Source organism: Stenella coeruleoalba (assembly GCF_951394435.1).
Source record: "Stenella coeruleoalba genome assembly, chromosome: 3".
NCBI classification, from domain to species: domain Eukaryota; kingdom Metazoa; phylum Chordata; class Mammalia; order Artiodactyla; family Delphinidae; genus Stenella; species Stenella coeruleoalba.
The window spans coordinates 116,077,732-116,097,100 of NC_137148.1; the positions used below are offsets into that span (position 1 = coordinate 116,077,732).

The 19,369-nt window shown below is 58.7% G+C and overlaps 1 protein-coding gene across 3 annotated transcripts in view; it reads left to right on the forward strand.

The window, feature by feature from the left end:
- The first annotated feature begins 279 nt into the window (after positions 1 to 279).
- Positions 280 to 19,369, forward strand: part of CXXC5 (CXXC finger protein 5) — a 34,224-nt gene continuing 15,134 nt past the window's right edge. The window contains exon 1 of one of the 3 annotated variants that reach the window (XM_079918916.1): positions 280 to 781. The gene's annotated coding sequence lies outside the window, so the exon portion shown is untranslated. Of the gene's footprint in view, positions 782 to 889; positions 946 to 19,369 lie in introns of those variants that run through there. The other 2 variants (XM_079918917.1, XM_079918918.1) reach the window with 2 other exon arrangements.

Sequence of the window (19,369 nt, forward strand, 5' to 3'; positions counted from 1 at the left end):
CGGGGCGCGCTGGGGAGCTCAGCCTGGGCCGACCTCGTCAGAGCGCGGGGAGCTTGAGGCGCAGTGGCTGCGGCTCCGGCCTCAGAGCCTGCGGCGTCCAAGTGGCCAGAGCTGCGTCGGGAGGGAGGCGGAGGGAGGAGGGAGGGGAGCCGAGGTTGGCGGGGGGGGGGGGGGGGGGGGGAGGAAGGAGGAGGGAGCGTTGAGTCCGGTCCGGGTTTTGCCGGCAGCCCCCGGGCAGCGTTCAGAGCTCCTGCCCGGGCGGGCGCGCGGCGGCGGCGGCGGTGGCAGAGGCGGCGGAGCCTGAGCGGGGATGTAGAGGCGGCAGCAGAGGCGGTGGCGGCGGCGAGAGCAGGCGCCCGAGCCGAGAGAGAAGAGCGGCCGAACCTTGTTCCCCGAAGCCGGGCCCCGCGTCCCTGCCCTGCCCAGCCCAGCGCCCAGCCATGCGCGTTGCCTGCTGAGTCCGGGCGCCTCACGCTGCGCCCTCCGCCAGCCGCTCAGCGCTACGCTTGGGGGTGATTAGTTGCTTTTTGTTGTTTTTTAATTTGGGCCGCGGGGAGGGGGAGGAGGGGCAGGTGCTGCAGGCTCCCCCCCCTCCCCGCCTCCGACCAGCCGCGGCGGCGTGACTCCGGCTCCGGACCCGGGCACGGCGGGCGGCGCGGCTGGAGCGGAGCGCACCGCGGCGGCGGTGCCCAGAGCGGAGCGCAGCTCCCCGCCCCTCCCCTCCCCCTCGGCCTCGCGGCGGCGGCGGCGGCAGTGGCGGCTTGGACGACTCTGAGAGCCGGTAGGTGTCGGGCCACGGCCCTCCCCCGACCCCCCCCGGAGGCCGGCCCCCTCCCCTTCCCCGCCTACCTCCCTCTCCTCCCCCGGGGCCCGGTGCGCGGCCGGGGCCGGAGTTCGCTGCAAGTCTGCGGAAAGTTTGGCGGCGCGGGCTCCCCCGAAGTTCAGGTGCGGAGAGCCAGGGACGGGAAAAGAGGGGTCCGTGTTTGGGTGTGGCGGGGGGCGCCCGTAGTCTGAGCCTCGGAGCCCCGGAGGCTGGGATCCCTAGCTCCGGTGATTGCTCGATGGCCTCTTCTATACTCAAGCCTCCCCAAGCCGCAGTCAGCTCGGTCGCAGATCACTGAGTTCAGACAAAAAGAGGGGTTTTAGGGTCGGGGACGGCGGCTTGGGCGCCATGGATTGGGGTCGGGGCTCTCCCTGAGGGGTACGGTCCCCTCCCCAAGTACTCGCGCTTGAGGGCACAGGGGCGGCGGGAGCCCGTGTCCTCACCTCTCGGTGTTGGGCGGGCGCTCCGCCTGCGGGGGCGGCTGATTGGAGATCTCCGGCGCGCACTCCCCCCAACAGACCCCATTCGCAGCCCTGTGTTTTGGGGGCATTACTGCTCTAACGCCCAGGACGACGCGTGGCTGAGTCTCCCCCTCCACTTGGAGGGGGCGGTGGCCACTTCTACATTTCCCCTGAGGCTCCTCGCCCCCGCTGCCCGCGGGGTGCCTGGCGGGCTGACCAAGTTTGACCTTTTTTTTTTTTTCCGTCAAAGTATCACCCCCGACCACCACTGCTCTCCGCGGCCTCTTTCTCCCTTCCTCCCTAGCCTTAAGGAGTCTTTCAGGCTGTCTCCTGAGCCCCGCGTGGCCAAGCAGCATGCAAAGCCAGGGAGGGAGAATGGGGGTGTTCCTCTAGCTGCGGAGCTGTGGGAGGCGGGTGTCCCAGGCGCCTGCTTCGTTGCTCTGGCCCCAAATTTACCCGTGAAGTTTGGCCCCGAGCCCCCTCCTCTCTTCTTCCCCAGAGCGGGGGGCCGAACCGCCGCGAGAAGAATGTGTTAATTTTCTTGCTGGGGGAAGTTGTCCTCGCCCGTAATGGGCTGCTTTCCGGCGGGGAGCGCGGGGTGCGCCTGGCTTTGTTTATTTGTAGGATCAACAGAAAGTGAGTGACCCCAGTTTTTAAATGGGGGGCCGCCTCCGGGACCTGTCAGAAGAGCTGAAGCACCCAATGAGGGAGCAAGATCGCTTTTTGGTCTCCCCCCCCTTCAGGAATCGGAAGGGGTGCGCGGAGTTGGGCTGGTGACACGGGCTGCAAGGAGGAACCTTGCAGATTTGGGGGGTTCTGTAGGCACTCATCCGGGAAGACTTGCTCCCTCCTCTTGTATCCTGCGACGGGGGTCTGAAGGGTTGGCAGCCGCGCCCTACTGGGCCCTGGGTGGTCTGAGAGTCGCGTCTTCGGATAGAAGGGGCTGAGGGGGGGGTTCTGGCGAGCCAGCCTCTTGACCTCCGCCTTAGCCTGCGCCGCGGGCGCTGTTCGGAGTCCTAGGTTTTGTGGTGGGCCCGGCCCCCCCGCCTCTCCGCGTTTGCGCAGGAAGCGCTGAGGAGGGGGCGTGTACGTTGGTTCGGCCCTCGCCCCCGCCGGAGCCGCCCCAGGGCGGCCGGCAAACAGAGTCCCTTTCAAGTTTTCCGCTGGGGCCGCCTGGCGGGGGCTGCGTGCGCGGTCGCTGCGGACTTGTTTGGAGCGCTATTTGAACGCCCGGCGCCACCTCAGCTGCCCCGGCCCGCGGGGGCGGGAGGCGGGGGGGCCGGGGGATGGCTGTCCGTGTAACTGAGAGCATTTAAATTAGATGTTTTTAGGGGGCGTGCTGGCCTAAGCTTGCCCTGATCCCCCTCCCGAAAGACCCTCGTACCCTAGGTGCCAACCGTCTTAGGAAACCCAGGAACCCGAAGCCTCCTCCCAAACCCCTTTTTGAGAGCGATGCGGGGAGACTGAGGCCAGCGCTACCTACTACTGCGTAGTGTTGATTTAGCAGTTTCTCTGGATGAGACTCAAGCAAGAGCTTGGGGCGGGGTGAGCGGGTAGTGGCCCGCTCTGCAGCTGTCACCCCCTTCCCAGAACGGAAATTGTCCTCTCTCCTTGGGGAGGAGGGAGAGGGGGTGATTTTTGCCCTGGGAAGGGGTGGGAACAGCTGAGGGAGGTTGGCCTCTGAGTTTTCAGTCAGCCCTGGGGGTCTCGGTAGAAGCCCACCGCTCCCACATGCCCACCTCCAATCCTGGCAGGACCTGGGGGCTCTCCCAGGGAAGCAAGAGCTAGCTTTGCACCTCCCTCTCCCATGCCACCTCCCTTTCCAAGGTGGGGGCAGAGGTTCCTCTGCAGAAGACAGACCCTTGGCTGACTGGCTGTCCGTTGGCGCCTTATTTATGTGTGTATTTGGGCCCGGCTGTTTTCCCGGCTCAGCAGGTGACCCTGGCCAGGGCCTCCTATCTCTCCCCCGACAGAGCCTGTTGACTTACCCGTGGGCCAGCGGCCTCGTCTTTATCACGTGAGGCCTGGAATGTCCACCCGGCAGGGCTGGGCTGGGTGGGGGAAGGGAAGGGGAGGGGAGGATTCTGCATCCAGGGCCCAGGCCAGCTCAAACCTGTGTTCTATGGGTTCCTACTGCGGCCCCCAACTCTTGCTGCCTCTTTCCAGCTTCTTGCCTACCTTCTACCCATTTGGCAGATGTGAAGCTCAGGCTTATGGGAGTGTGGGGGGCAGGGTTGCATCTGGATAAAGGATCAAGTCTCTGGGAATTAAATACCCCACCTTCTTTAGGACCTCATCTAGTTATTCATGGGAGAGTGGAATGGAGATGGGGGTCTCTCTGGGAGGGAGGGGTGTAGGCTGGGCTGAAGTCAGCTGACTTTCCAGGATGCCTGATAGGGTGGAAGAATGGTGGGATACTGATGAGCCAGACCCAGGCCTACTTTCTTAGAGCCTCTGGTCGGGTGACCATGAAGTCAGAACTAGCTCCCCAAGCACGGTGTTCTGAAGCATGCCTTAATTGACCAAGGATGGGGTGGGGCTCACTTATTATTACTGTTGTTATTATTATTGCCCACTCTTTATATATAATTTACTTATTCATTCATTGGTCCAGTGTGTATTTTTTGAGCACCTACTGTGTGTCAAGCCCCACCCTTCTGGGAGTGCAGAAATGAATCACTGACTCTGCCCCTGCTCTGGAGGCAGGCCCAGGGTAGAAACTCCACCCTCTTTCCCTACCCCCTGGGGCCCTGAATGGGGCTTTCCCATTTTTTTCCTGGGGCTCTACCTCTCTTACCCCCCACCACCTGGTCCCATCGTAGCCTGTGTGTGTGGTTGTATGGGTGTGCGTGTGTGTGAAGTGCCCTTGATTAAGTGTATTAATAGTTAAACTCTCGCTCATAGCTGGAACTCACCAGACCACAAAAAGCCTCCCCAGTTACTCACGCACTACTGCCCAACAAGAATATCCCACTCAAGTTTTTTTTGCTTTCTCTTACTTCCCCCTTTATTCCCCCCAACTCTGAGCCCACCTCCCAGGCTGCGGGCAATAAGAAAGGACTGCCCCCTCAAAGACCCAGGAATCTCCAACCATTCCACCTGCCCCCTAAAGTCAAAGGCAGTGTCAGCTGCTGGATGAGGCTGTGTGGGTCTAGTCTGTTGGTATGAGATGTGGGAATCTGGGTGGTGTGTGTGCTAATGACTCAAGACGTGTTTATCTGTGACTCTGGGTGTTGAATGCGTGTCTGTCTGTCTTGGGATGTAGGAGTCTGAGCATGTGTATATTTGTGAATCAGGACATGTGTCTATGGATCTAGTAGTTGTTTGTGTATGCATCGCATATACCTGTGTGTTTGTGAACCTGAGAGCCTGTATCTGAAAGTTGGATTTGTCCCTGTAAATCTAGGAATGTGTATATTCTGAGTTCTGTGTGCTTAGAATTTTGGAGAGGGTGTGTTCATAATTTGTGTATATCTGTGTGTTTTATATATGCTTGTGAATAGCGGAGTGTCTCGCTCCCTGAGTGGTGTATCTGAATTGAGAAAGTGTGTGTGACTCTGGGAGTGGCATATCTGAGCTGTGCTGACAATGGTCTATGTCTGTCTTTGGTGGCTGGTGTCTATGTTCCTTTCTCTTTCTGTCTCTCTCTCCCTGATTGAGGCCCTGAGTGTGTGAGTGTATGTAATGTTGAACCTCTCCCACCCAGTCTTTCCCCTCCCCTGCCCTCCCTGGCAGTAACTGGGCAGCCTCCCCATCTGCCTGCCTGCTGGGAGTTTTGGAAGCCATGGAGGGAGACAGGCTGGGGCCGGGGTGACAGCACGTATCCACGGCGATGGCAGCCTGTGATTATGGGAATAAAAGGATTTTAAGGTCATGGGTTTATTTTTCTGTTTTGTTTTGTGTTTTTCCCCCCTTTGGTGGAGCCATTGGCAGCAAAGGACCATTGCTGTGTGTCTGCAGGTTGGGAGTCTGTCCCCCTGCAAGTGAACATGGATCTGCAGGGCTTTCCTGGGAGCATGAACACGTGTGTGTACATGCATGAGTGGAGTCTGTGAGAGCGCGTGTTCCTATCTTTCTGCTCCCCATGGGAGAGTCCACAGGACTGTTCCCTGGGGGAGAATTCTCAGGAAAACTTCTTGTTTCTGGGTGTTTCATGGAGCTGGAACCCTGTAGTCCTGTGTGTGCTGAAGAGCGGTCTGGCCCCAATCTTTGCCCACCTGTCTCCCCCTCCCTGCCCACCCACCCCCCATAGGGTGTCTCTGGCCAGAGACTGGCTAGGCCCAGTCACCTGGGCCAGGCCACATCTCGGGGTGTCAGTGCCCCTGGCCCTGCTCCAGCCCCTGTAATTGCATTCTGCCGCCTAATCCCCCGCCAGCTCAATTAGATCGCAAATTCTTCTTCATTTCCTGCCTCTGATGCTGGCCTCCCTCTGGGCTCACAGGGCCTGGGAGGGAGGGAGGGGATCTTGCCCCCTCTTCTGCCAGCACTGAGGGCTCTGGAGGTGGGGGTGATTAGTTCCTGACACACTGGCCCTGGGGTGCTTGTTGCAGCCCTGGGGACCAACAGGACAGGGCTTTTTGGACCAGCCTCAGTATCCCCATGCTAGGGGAAGGGGCTTGTGTAATCTGGTACATGAGCTCTGGGTAGGCAGACCCAGACCAGGCAGATCACTTTGGCCAGGCCCCTAGGCAGTGCCCTCACTGTGGGTCCCCACAGGCTCTGCCCATCTCCTGTTCCCAGAGCAGTTGCTGACGACCCCTGGCATAGCAGTTGTGACCTTGTTTTTAACCTTTTCCTGTTGGCTGTTCCAGGCACCAATAGGATCACTGGGCTCCCCTCTACTGGGTCCTCCTAACCTCCTGCCTTGACCTTGCCTGGGCAAGTGTATTTGACCACTGACTCAGGAGTCAGACCTGACTCCAAATCCTGGCCATGTCACTGCCTCGCTGGATATATGACCTTTGGTCCGTATGTGTTCTTTCTATGATCCTCAGTTTCCTTATCCCTGAAACGGGATAATAAGAGTGCCTGCCTCACAAGGCTTTTTTCAGATTAACACAGGGATGGCTGTGCAGTGCCCAGCACCAGTGGCTAACCCACAGTCAGCATTCAATAAAAGTTGGCTTTTATGGTGATGAGGACTTCATATCCCCCAGTGAAAAGGAAGACAGAACACGTGGCTCATGGTTAGCATTTCTGTCTCCATTCTGCTAATTACCAGGTGTATGACCTTGGGTACATCACTTTGCCTCTCCGGATTTCTCTTCCCCATCTGTAAAATGGGACCGATAATGGGTCTGACCTCACAGGATTATCTGCATGCAGTTGCTTGGCCCCAGCTGCCCCTGCAGGTTTTCAAAGTATTACTTGTTCTCTTATTTCTTTCCTCACACCAAGCCTGGGTGGGGTGGGGCTGGTGAAGACACAGGCTCAGGGACAAGGGGACTGGCCAAGGTCATGAGGCTGATAATGGGACCTGGGTGGGTAGGAAGGCTACCTGCTGGCTTGCTTGCCCGTTTACTCGCTGGCTCAGCTGAGCTGTGAGGCATGGCCTTCCCTCCTGCTTGTCTCTGTGGAAAGTGGTGGCTTGGCTGATTTTTTTTCTGTAAAGGGGAAGCTGGATGTCTACCCCCTTCTTCCCCAGGAGGCGCCTGTGGCAGCGGCTGTGCTGACAGGCCTCCTGGCCCTCTTACTAGGGTGGCTGGCAGCTCTGGAAGGCCGGCTGCGTGCAGATCAGCCAGAGGGAAGAGGGAACCGCAAAGGTCCCCTGCCATCACTAATCCCTACGGCCCCTCCCACCCTCTGCCTGTCCTCCGTCTGGATGGAAAGACAGAAAGCAGCCACAGCAGGAGGAGAGCTGGGGGAGACTTGCTCTGCTCAGGAGGTGATGGAGGGCGACAGACACGGGTTTGGGAGGGGGTCTGCTTCAGGGTCCCTGTATCTCCCTGCTAGTCTCCTTATTTCTATGACCTCTGTCACTCATTGGCCTAGGGTCTTTAATATTTCATGGCCTTTGGAGCCGGCCCCCTGCCCCAGCGCACAGGCCCCCTTTGTCTGCCTGCTGCCCCCCACCCAGGGGCATCCGTGTCGCTGGATTGCTGAATTACTGACCCCAAGGCTGCCTCTGCCTTCCCCCAACCAGCCCTGACATCATCCCTGTCCCTCCTGACCTGCCTCGCTGGCACCTCTGCCTGTCACACCCTCCATCTCTCCTGCGCATTCTCTCCCCTCCTCTCCCGTCTCTGACTATCTCCCTGCCCTTTCCCTCCATTTTCCTCTTTTGTTGGCCTTCTCCTTCCCAGCAGAACAGAAACCGCAGCAACTGGTGCGCCTGTCTGCCCCCCCTCCTGGGTCCACCCCTTCCTGCCCCCTCCCCCCAGCTGTGCTGGCCATGAGAGCTGGTTTTATTTATTTTTCTGTTTGTTTGGGAAGAGGGCAGTGGCAGTTCTGGGCCCTGGCTGCTGCGCTCTGCCTAGAGCAGCGGGCAGGCGGGCCGTACTGGCCTCCCAGGAATGTGGCCGGGACGCCCCGCGCTATATTTACTTCCCTCCAGCTGCTGGCCCCAGCAGGGCAGAGCCAGGCCTGCCCGGTGGCCCCGGGGGAGCCCTGTACCCACCCTCCCCTGTCCAGCAGACCCCACATGGCCCTTGGGCCCGCTGTTCCCTCTCTTCCCCATGACCTCCCTTGACCTCCTCGGACTTGCCCCGTCTGCCAGCAGGAACCCTCATGTGCCCTGCCAGGACAGGCATGAAGTGCGGGCGCTGGGGCCTGATTCGTGTGGGACAGCACCTGGCAGCCTCCACACCTCCACCTAGGGGCCTAGCCTAGGCCTGTAATCTGGTGGTCAGAACTATGCAAAGCATCTTTCCGGGCCTCTCCCTACCGGGCCTGGTCCTTGCTTTTGCCATGATCCCCTCGGCTCTGCTATGATCACTGGCAGGGGTTGGGTAGGGTAGGGTGGGGGGCCTGAGCCGGCGTCAGCAACTGCGTTCTGTTCACTGCTACCCCGCTTCCCACATAACCTGCCGGACCTCCCAGGTTTCCCACATAGACGCGTTCACATGCATGATTAAGTTCTTGCACATACATGTGCAGCACACATGAACACATGATGGAGTGTACCTTCCTTGGAGGCAGGGCCATGCCTCTTGTCATTGAGTCCCTCATTCATCAGATGCTTATGGGATTTACTGAGCCCGCTCCTTGCCAGCCTTGCAATGGGATGTGGCAGTGATTGCTTCCTGTACCCCCAGTGCCTGGCACCAGCTAAGTGTTTGAAGAGCTTTAGCTGCTGCTCTAATCAACTGCTGTCCCCCAGTTATTACTGTAATGATCATAATAGGTCATAACAATGGTGATGACAATGGCTAACCCATCCTAAGCCCTTCCTGTGGGCAGGCACTGTGTGAGCAGCTTTCTAGCCTTCACTTCCTTTAATGCTCACAGTAGGCCAGTGATTTGGGTGCTGTTAGCATTCCCATATACAAATGAGGAAACTGAGGCTGGACAGTTTGTGACTTGCCTCAGAACTTGCCACTGACGAGTGGGATTGGGTCCTGGCTGAGCCCTTGACTGGCTATAAACACCAAGAGGACAGCCAGGGTTGGTCTCTATGGTCCAGTGTGGTGGTCCACACTGCCTGGTCACAGCAGGCACTCTGTAAATGCCTGCTGAATACAGGCCGTGCTCTCTTTCCTTCTCGAGGCCCCCAGACTCCTGGCAAGGGGCCTGGCATCTGGTGGGAAGATGGGCTGATTGGCTAGTTGGGTGAATGAAAGAATGAATTAATGAATGACCAGGTGATTGGCTGTGGAATTGAGTGTTCTCAAGGGACACCAGAATGGGGGATGTGCTTATGCTGGTGATCAGAGAGATCCACAGATTGGCTGTGGAGACCCACTGGCCCTGTAGAGGATTCTGGAAAGTGAGCTTGGGGGGCAGGGCTGAGAGATGCAGCCAGAGACCAGTAGGCTGCTGAGGCTGAGCCCTTGGGGCAGGTCATGTCTTCTCCCTGGACCTCAGTTATTCCATCAATCAAATGGGCTTGGGAACCTTGCCCTGGCTGGCTGCCAGCTGGTCTGGGAGCCTGAGAGGTGAGGGGACTGTGGTGGGAAGGAGGAAGCAGTGGGTGGTGAAGACAGGAAGATGAAGCGTGGAGCTTGGCTTGGAACCTGAGAAGCAGGGAGACCAGCCCTGACCTGACGCCCGTCCTCCCTCTGAGCTACAGGGTAAGGGTGCAGGCTCACAAACTCCTACCCACCCACTTTTGCTCTGGCGCGGGCTGGGCTTCCTGACAGCTGCAGCGTCAGTGGCTGTGTGTGCCACGAGGCGGTGGCCTGTCCTCCAGGACTAGACCAGCTGTATCCCCAGGCTTATAACCCCCCACGCCCGCCCCGCAGCCTCACGTCCGGGTCCTGTTGACCCTGATAGAAGAGCCCAGCCCCTCTCCTGCCAGACTCGCCTCCCCCAAAGCTAGATAGGAAATTGGTTAGCTGGGCACATAGCAGCAGGTAGGAGTGGGCTTGGCCCCCTTTCTTCCAGGCAGCGTCCATTCTTGGTGGCCTAGAATTTTAAGGCACAGGAGTCTAGAATCATAGAATGCTTGGAGCTGAGGGATTCTTGTCAGGATTCTTGTCGTGTTGGGATTCTAGAATCACAGAGCCATGGGCTTTACTGCTGGAAGGATGCGTGAATGGTCATGTTTCAATCTTGTTTGATGCTAGGAACATTGAGGATCTGAGGGGAGGGGCTTCCCTGTGGTGCCCTCAAGTGACATGAGTTCATACCTTAGACAGAAACCCAGTCCTGCCTCTGGTCTACCCCTCTTTGTAGATGAAGCCGGCTTGGGGAGTGGGCTGTGTGGGCCCAGTCAGGCAGCAAGGGGATGCGGCTGGCCTGCAGGCACAGGAGGGGTCCTCACGGCAGTGCCTGCCTGCCCGCTGCCCACGCTTCCCCGAGGCACCAGTGTGAGGAGGAAATGCAGGCTGTTGCTTCCAGCGACAGCCGGCAGGGCCGGGCGGCTTCCCAGCTCCCCCTCTGATTCACGGCCGCCTGCGGCTCCCCCTCCCCTGGGGGCCTCAGCAGCCCCATCTGTGCAATGGGGAGAGGAGGCTTTACCCCACAGTCTAGCGTCACAAGGACAATACAGTTGGGATTCTTTTTAAGACCACCCTTACGCTGTGGGAGAGTTGGGCGAGTAGTACTGAATAGCCAGCTGGGCGTTTGGACCCAGAGCACTGAGAAGTTCTGCTTGGAGTCGCTCTGATGCCTCCAGTAGCCTGGGAGGCTGAATGGGCTCCTGGGGCAGAAAGTGTGGTGGGTGGGAAATGATAGAGAAGGGCCCTGCAGACAGAGTCTCCTTCAGGAAGAACCCTGGATGGGAGACCTAGCTCACTGGGCTCTCTCCTGGCCTCGATATACCCATCTGCAAAATGGAGCGTGTCATTCCATGAGGTCATTCATTCATTGTCTGCTCTGTGCCTGGATATGTGCTGGGTACTAGGGATCCTGAGGCAAGTAGTGGGGAGAGGAGGGGTGTCCTTGGTTGCGGGGTGGGAGTATAATTTAGCTAAAGGGGTGACTCTGGGAGAAGGAATGAGGGTGGTGCCAGTGGGGGGAGATAAGGGGCTGGCCAGCGAGGCGCAATGTCCAGCGGAAAATCCCAGCTGTTCTCAGGAAGTGTTTCCTCCACTGGTCCCCTGGGAGGGAGGTGAGGCAAGCAGGAAGGAGGATAGTTGGGGCAAACAAGGCCCCCAGCCAGTCGGATGGAGACGTCCCAGGCCTGGCAGCTGGGCAGGTGTGCCCCTCACACTGCAGGAGGGCTGGAACACAGCCCCCCACGCTCTGGGGCTGGGCCTGTGGTGGCGGGCCGGGCTGCCAGGAGGGGCCGGGCCATAGTCCAGATTTCAAAGCCTTCCCCAGGGGCCTCACGGTGCCCTCCGCCCTGTCCTGAGCTGCCACCGCAGGAGCGGCAGATGCTGTTTCATCGGCTGAGGCGAGTGGGAGGCCTCCGGAAGGTCCTCCTGGGAGGTTCCGGGGGGCAGCGGGGGCGTCAGCAGCTGCCGCCCAACCAGGGCTGGCTCATGGTGGCCTCCCAAGTCCCTCAGTTCCCCCAGGCCTGGGGGCCGGGGCTGGTGCTTCGGAATTGAGACTGGTTCCTCCCGCCTTCACTCCCCCTACTGCCCACCAAGCTTCTTGGCTCTGGCCCCCCTCCCATCCCTGGCTGCGTCTGCAGAGCCCCCGGGGGAAGGCAGGGGAGGAGGCGCAGCGGGCTCAGAACAGCGGGTGCCCGCGCAGCCAAGTATTTGCGCGAGCTGTCAGAGACAGACAGGCATGTGGGGAATTTGGTGCGTGTGGGGCTGGGGGAAGCAGCCGGGTGGGCAGGCAGGCAGGAGGAGGGAAGCTGGGGCTGCTTCCCCCGCCTGTTGAACCCTGGAGAGACCACCATTCTCCCCAGCCCAGGCCAGAAGGTGCATCCGGCACCTTCTTCCTGCCTGTATCAGTAGAGTGGGAGGAGTGGGACCGGGACCCTGGCTGATGATAGTGCTGACACTGGGGAAGGGGTGCCCTGTTGAGGGCCGGAGCCTGGGAGAGGCTGTCTGGTGGAGTGTGGAGCCAGGCAGGAATCCGGGTTGTGCCCAACTGTGGCCTGCAGGAAATAGCAGCTGTCACGCTCCTGCATCTCCCCCCACCCCAAGCCTGGCACGACTTGTTTCCTGGCCAGGGTCCGGCTGAGGCAGGTCGGAGGAGCCTGGTATTGCCCAGCCTGGGCAAGGAATAGGCAGGGTGAAGGGGGCCATGTTTATAAGCCTAAAGGTACTTGGGGTGCTGGGGAGGGCTCCCCCAGGCATTCTTTTGCCGAAGCAGGCTGGAGTCATTTTGAAGGAGGGGACCTCAGCCCCTACCTCCCTGGACAAAGACCCCAATTTAGTCACCTTTGTCTTCTCTCCGATAGTTCCTTTCAGGCAGGTCAGGGCCTAGAGCTGAGTAATACTTGATGTTTCCTAGCTGAGAGCCCAGAGAGGGGCATACACTGGCCCAGGGTCACACAGTGGGCTCCCTGGCTTTCTCCCTACCCTCATGAGGGTGGGGTCAATGGGAAGAGGTGAACATTGGGGGTTGCTAGGGTGGGGGGCTATATTTAGTCAGTCCTGCAGAGCCAGGGGGCCCCTGGGAGCAGCTGTTGGTGGGGGGGGCAGACAGAGGCCTAGAGCTGCATTTAGTCTGGACAGAAATATCCTCCCCCCACCCACCCACCCACCGGCTGGGCGGCCAGGCTGCGGGCTTGTCCCCTGAGGGGCAGCTTGCCTGGGCCTGGCGGCCGGCAGGACAGCAAGATGACCCGATAGGCTTTTCCCAGCTCAGGTTTCGATGAAACAGGAACCGGAGCCGTAGCCTGGGCTGTGGGGGCCAGGGCTGCCTCCCCCCCGCTTCTCCCCTTCTCCCCATGATGCAGCCTCCCCTTCTCAGAGGCCTGGGGAAGCAGCAGGTTATTTATCAAGCTGGCCTCCCTGCCGCGTCTGCCCGAGCCTCCCCCCACCCCCTCCTTTGCGCTGGCGGCCATGAGCCCAGCAGAGCAGGGTGAGCTAGGCGGGCTGGCGGCAGGATGAGCTCAGGAGACGTGAGTCACCCGGTCCCCAGCAGCCCCACGAGGCCCTGCGGCCTGGCAGGCAGCGCGTACTCACGCACGCCCCACACGGCACCCCCGGGGGCACACGCTTGGGACAGACGGTCACTCAGCACACGTCGTTCCACACGACCCAGCACACACGGCTGACCCCCACGGGCACGGCCCAGTCACATTCACTGTGCACACTCCAGAAGCACGCTCTCTGTCACACTCATGGCCCCAGCCTCTGGCGCACACGCACACTGGTACACGCAGAGGTGAATGGGTAAACAGAGTCACACGTGGGCGTGCTGGGCCCCTGGGACACGGCTCCAATAAGGCAGTTGTGTGTCTGCTCCATCCTGTCACGGCCTCAGGCCATCGTCCTCCGGCCACAGCTCACCCAGATGGTGCGGAGAGTTGGGCCAGGGGCGCTGACGGCACCAAGCCTGGCACGCACATGTGCGCTCTCAGCGTAGTTGAGGCTCCATTCACTCAAAGGCCCCTGTACACACAAAAGAGGCCCAGCCCTCGGCCATGTAGAGTCAGCTGAATTCTACAAGGTGGGCACGGGAAGGGAGGCATTTTCCCACCCCTCAGGCTGGCTCTCTGGGGGAGGAGGCCCAAGTCTCAGGTGTGGAAGTGTTAAACCCACTTGCCCTCCAGTATGGGGATCTCTGGTCCAGGCAGAGCCTGTTGGGGGTCGATGGGGGAGGGATGCAGAGGAGCTAGGAAGAGGAAAGGCTGGAGAAGGAAAGCCATGGAGAATTGATTTTCCTGGGAGCGCCAAGTGGCCAGCTGCTCCCCCCACTCAGGGAGCTGGGTCCTTGGGAGATTGGGGGTGCCAGAGACTGGGGAGGAACGAGACTCCCTTGATCTAGGGGGCTGTGCCTCAGGAGTCTGTCAGCTCACACTCCCTGCTCACCCTGGCACCCGTTTTCCTCTGTCCTCTTGGTTCCCAAGCCCCTCGTCATCCCCTCCTGCCCTGCAGCCAGCACCCTGAGACTTAGAATTCGGAGTTAGCCCCTGGTTCTTAGTCCCTGGCCTGCAAAATGGATACAGAGTTGGCCTGAGTACAAGGAAGGGCTGGGCTGCTGCATTAGAGGGATGCCCTCAGGGAGCCTCTATGTTTCTGCTGCCTGTTGGGGCCGGTGCCTGCCTTCCCTGGAGTGAGCAGAACTGGGGGTATACCCATTTTTCATACACTGAAAAGTACATCATTTTTCAGATGAGAGAATTGAGTCTGATGGGGGTGGCTTCATGGTCATTGAGGGCTTTGGACACAGTCACCTAACACTCAAACTGCAGATCATTCTGGGCCCACAGGATTGAGACAGCCTAGCAGAGGTCAAGGGGCAGGTGAACTCGGGCCCATGTTGGCTCCCATCTCCTGGCCACATAGGTCTCCACCATAAAGGCCTGGACAGTGATCGGGGAGAAGAGAGGGGCCTAGGCATCCTGAAGAAAACAAACAGCAGTGGCCAGTCAGGAGGACTGGATGTCTCCTGAGCCATTGACTCTGGAGTTGGACAGGCCTGGGCTCCACACCTGGCTTGGTTACTTGGAGCTTGATTACTGCCTGCTGTGTAAATCATGGCCCAGTGTGTCAACCTCTCTGACCTCACTTTTGCCACCTGTAAAATGGGTATGACCCTTATCTCTGTGTCTTAAAACTGCAAGAGCTGAAGTAGGTGGTGGGCTGTGGTTCTCACCATGTAACAGTTGGATCTCCAGGTGAGTCCAGCCCTCCCCTCCACCTGTCTGCTCCACCAAAGCTGGCATTTTTCTGGGAGTAGTACCCCACAATGAGGACTCCTTGATTAGAATGTCTTGGATTTATCCTTCTCTAGGACTGTTCTTAGATGACAGTGCTGGGGTGTGGGAGTGGAGAGGCTGGGCTTGGGGCCACAGAGAGGGGGAGGGTTGGGAATAGATTGGACCCGGGGCAGAGGAACCCGGGGTCCTTGGGTGGACATTTCTGGGGGCTTCACAGTATGGGTGGAAACAGAGAGCCAGCCATGGTTCCAAGACTTCTTCTATCCCCTAACCCCCAACAGGTAGCAAGGCCACAAGTTAGACTCAAGCAGGGACTTCCAGGTGGCAAACGTGGCCTTTGCAGGGTGGTGAGGGGCTTAGTATACACCTGTGGAAGGGCTATTGGGACTGTGGGAGTTTGAAGAAGTGCTGATATAGAGCAGGCAGGTCTGGGGGGCCAGGGAGGTAGGAGGAAAGGTTGACAGGAAGTAGTGGTGGGTTATTCCTGTGGCCAGAAAAGGACAGCTGAGTGCTGCCCTCGTTGTAGCCTTCAGAACCCTACCGTGTGCTCACCTCCCCGTGTTCCTGCAGGTACGAGGACAGGGCAGGGAATGTTCTGTTTCAGGCCGGGGAAACTGAGGCATGAGGGATTGGCTCAAAGGCAAACAGTGGCAGAACTGGGGCTGCAACCTGGATTACCCAGCACTCCTGGCTTGAGCTGTCCTTGACACTCATTCTCGTGTTGGCTGATGCTGACAGTAAAAATAACAACACAGCTCTCACTTATTGAGCGCCTGTGCATGCTGGCCCCGCACTGAGAACCTCACATATAGCCTCTCTAGGACCCTGGTGGGGGTGGGGCTGTCATGGTGGGCATTTCACAGATCAGGGAATGGGCTCAGCAAGATCAAGGTCTGAGGTCACCTAGCTGGAGGCTGCAGAGTGGGAGAGGAACCCTGACTCCAAACCCCCCACTTGGACCCTTTCATGGCCTGAACCTGTGCCTCTGGGGGACTCCTACCCATCTCCCATAATCCACATGATGAGTAATGTTCCTAGTTGGGCCATCCCCTTCCCCACCTATGCCCAGCCCCATGACTCTCCTAGGGCCCTCTGTTAGCTTGGACCCAAGAACCTTGGGACTGCTGACCCCTTAAGCCTGGGGAGGGTGAGCCCTGTTGCCCTTGTCTTCTACAGACATGATTCACTGGGAGTGGGGTAGGAGTCAGGGCATTCCCCAGGGGGCAGATTGATGCTCCTTAGGGTTGCAGGGATCTCCTTGCAGACAAGTTCTGGGAAGGTCAGTTGCTAGTCTTGTGAGAGCTGCTTAGGGGCCTGGTCAGCGTCACACACCTCTCCCATCCCCGCCCCCCACCTTCCTGGGGACTCTTTTCCTCTCTCTGGGGAGCCCTGCAGGGAGTAGTTAAGAAAGTGCCCTTGAGCTGGAGCTATCTTCCTCTTCGGTACACAGGGGCCACAGTGACGCCCCCCACCGCCCCAATCAGTGTGCTGGTTAGCTAAAGAGAGCACCAGGCACAGCGTGGCCCTGGGTCAGGGCTCACTAAAGGTCACTGAGTCGGGTTTATATTTCTGGAAGTTGTTGCTGGCCTTAAACAGGGGCAGAAAGTCTGGGTTTGGGGCCCTGTGCTGTTTGGCAAGTTACTTCCCCTTTCTGGTCTCAGTTTCTGCATCTGTAAAATGACTTGAGAGTCTGCCCTGCACATTCTCTGAGGTGGAGGTAAGTCACAGTCAGACAGACGCACTCACAGGCCCTGCACCTGCAACTGGTCACCAGGTCCCCTAGGCTCAGGGCTCCTGCAGACCTCATGTCAGCACGGGATCCAGGGGGAGCAAGGTGGGCTCTAGAGATGGGCCAACTTGGATTTTAGTCTCACCATCAACAACTTGGGTGACTTTACTTGAACTCAGCTCTGAGCCTCAGTGTTCTTATCTGTGAAATGGGAAGGCCATGGTGCCTACCTCTTTGGGCTGCTGGGAGAATAAAACAAGATGGTGTGGACAGAGCACCTGGCACAGACTCGATCCATGGTGACCTACCACACCCACCAGCTGTCCTCTTGGTTGCTGCACCACCACCGCCCCACCTTGGTCTCAGGGCTTCTGGGAAGGAGACAGTGCCAGTCTGCTGGCTCAGCCGGCTTGGCCACTGACCTTCAGAGCACCCAGGCTGTCAAGGCCACCTGACTGCCTGTTGGGCGGGTGGGGGCAGCGCCAGCCAGCTCCTCGCCTGACGCTACCCGCCCCTGTTCCCACTCTCCTCTCCTCTCTGCGCCTGTGTGTGAGCTAATTAATCTCAACCCCTTTGGGAAATTAGAACGCCGCAGTCGCGGCCTCCTCAGCCTTGCGGTGCCGGTGCTGCTACTGGGCCCTGCCAAGACCCACTGTGGTTTGGGGGCACAGGGTGGGGGGTGGGGGCAGCAGGATGAGCTGGGCAGGCATGGGTGTCCCTGAGCCTTCCACCTCCTGGCTGGGGGGCTCTGGCTTCTCGGCCCCCTCCCCTCATTCAGCATCCATAAGGAGGCCAGGCACTCACCCTGCCAGGATGAAACCCAACCCCCAGTGCCTCTCTGACCTCTTCCTGGGGCTAGTATGGTCACCCCCTAGTATGGTCATGTTCTATCTCATTGCGGGGTCTTCTCGCCTGCCCAGCTCAGGCTGATGGAGACAGATGTAATTATGGAATTTTCCTTGGGAAATTAATTTGAAAAAGTTAATTAATTGGTGGTTCCAGAGGTGGCAGGCTCCACGCCCAGCTGGTCCTACTGACGTCAGTGCTGACCCGCCTGGGACGTGCAGCTTCCCGGGCAGGCTGGGGAGGGAGATCCCGGTGACCTGGCTGGGCAGACCAGTGTCCTGGCCCAGAGGGGACACCTGGGAAGGGTGTGTCACCTGGACCTGATAAGCTGAACTCTGAACTCTGAACTCAGCCACTTGTTTGTGTGTTCACCAGGCCATTGTCAAGCTTCTACTATACACTGGCCACAGTGTCTCAAGTGCCCCCAGCCAACATAGACTACTGAGTGTTTTGTCCAGTTCTTCCGAATCCCTTTTCTCAAGGGAAACCTCTAAACCTATTCCCAAAGTCTTTTCCATAGAGCTCAAGGGACATTATTGGGCCCATTGTACAGATGAAGCAACTGAGGCTCAGAGGGTGTGACAAGGCATTCAGCTATATTCTCCAGCAGGATGTAGTGGGTGTATAAAAGTTGGGCTTCTTCCCAAGGGATGAACACTTCCACAGGCAGCCCCCTCCCAAATGTGTGTGATAGGAGCCTTAAAGTTGACTGTACCCCAAAGAGAGGGCCAGAGAACATGGCCAACCCCTTCCTCCCTGGCATCATTGTGCTGCCTCCTTCCCCTTCCTCAGACATTTGTGGTACCCTGTATGTGCATATGGGGACTTCTCCCACCACCCCACCCAATCCTTAGGATGACCCAGCTGGGCTGAGGCAGGAGGCCCCATACCCTGGGGTTCCCTGGGTTATGTAGGGAACCCTACTGCCTCCTGGACCCCCTGCAGGGCCCTGGACCACAACAGCCTGACCAGGTTCTAGTGTCCGGAGGAATGTGGACTCTGTTACAGTCTTTGTCTACTGAGGATAGGCTGGGGCTGGGGCAGGAGGTGGCCAGGCCTGGGACAGGTCAGGGATATGACCTGTAGGAGGCCAGCAAGGTGAGGCACATGGGCTTTCAAGACGTTTGGGTCTGGGTTCCCCTAAGCTGTGTGGCCTTGAGTAAGTGCCTTAGCTGCTCAGAGCCTCATTTTCTTCATCTGGGAAACAGGTGTGATCATATATGCCACGCAGAGGGCTGTGGTGAGGCACGGGGAGGTATAACCACTTGAAGCATCTGACTTTGGCACCAGACTATTTCACTGCCTGGTGAGGCCGGATGGGTGGGAGAGCAGGGAGCCAATGGAACTGTGCAGGTGCCAGAGCCTGAGAAGGCCAAGATTTTGGAGGGGAATCTGGTGCATGTGGCTGGGACTGGAGCTGGAGGACACACGAGGAGGTGATATTTGTGAAGCACCCAAGAGCCAGCAGCTAGCGGCCCAGAGCCCAGGGGCCTCTAGGGGGAGTCCATACAGCATCTACTCTTGCATTTGTTTAGTGCATTTCCTTACCTCCAGGATGTCCCCAGGGACCAAGTGGGCCCTGCAGTTAATTGTGTAGGCCTCACCTCTCATAGTTGTTCAGAATAAAAGTGACTGTCGTGGGCAGGCTGAGCTGGGCATTTTGCATCCCATAGCCCTCTGATGTAGTCTGTAGTTCTGGGTTTCTTCAAGGTCTGACTTCTAGCCTAGGGTTTAAATGGACCACACCCATTCCCTGAGCATCCTGAGTGGGCTGGGTATGGGCTTAAAGGGGAGAAACTTCCTCTGCCCACCTTACCTCCAAGAAGCTCCCAGCAGGTGACTGGCTAAGCACTCGGAGTTCTCTGCACAGGCTCTTATTAAACCCTTCTCTGTGTGTGTCCATAGACTGGGAGCTTCCTGAGGGTGGGATCCATGACATCTCTCTGATCACATGCCCAGCACAGAGTTAGCACTGGGTGGGGGTCATAGGGCTCCTGCTTTCCTATTTGACAGCTGGGCCAATTGACGCCCTGTGAGGACATTGCTCAGCCTTGTGAGGGGCAGAGCTAACCTGGCCCAGATGGGTGTGGGATCTTCTGCAGGCTTCCTGGAGACCTGCAGCTCCT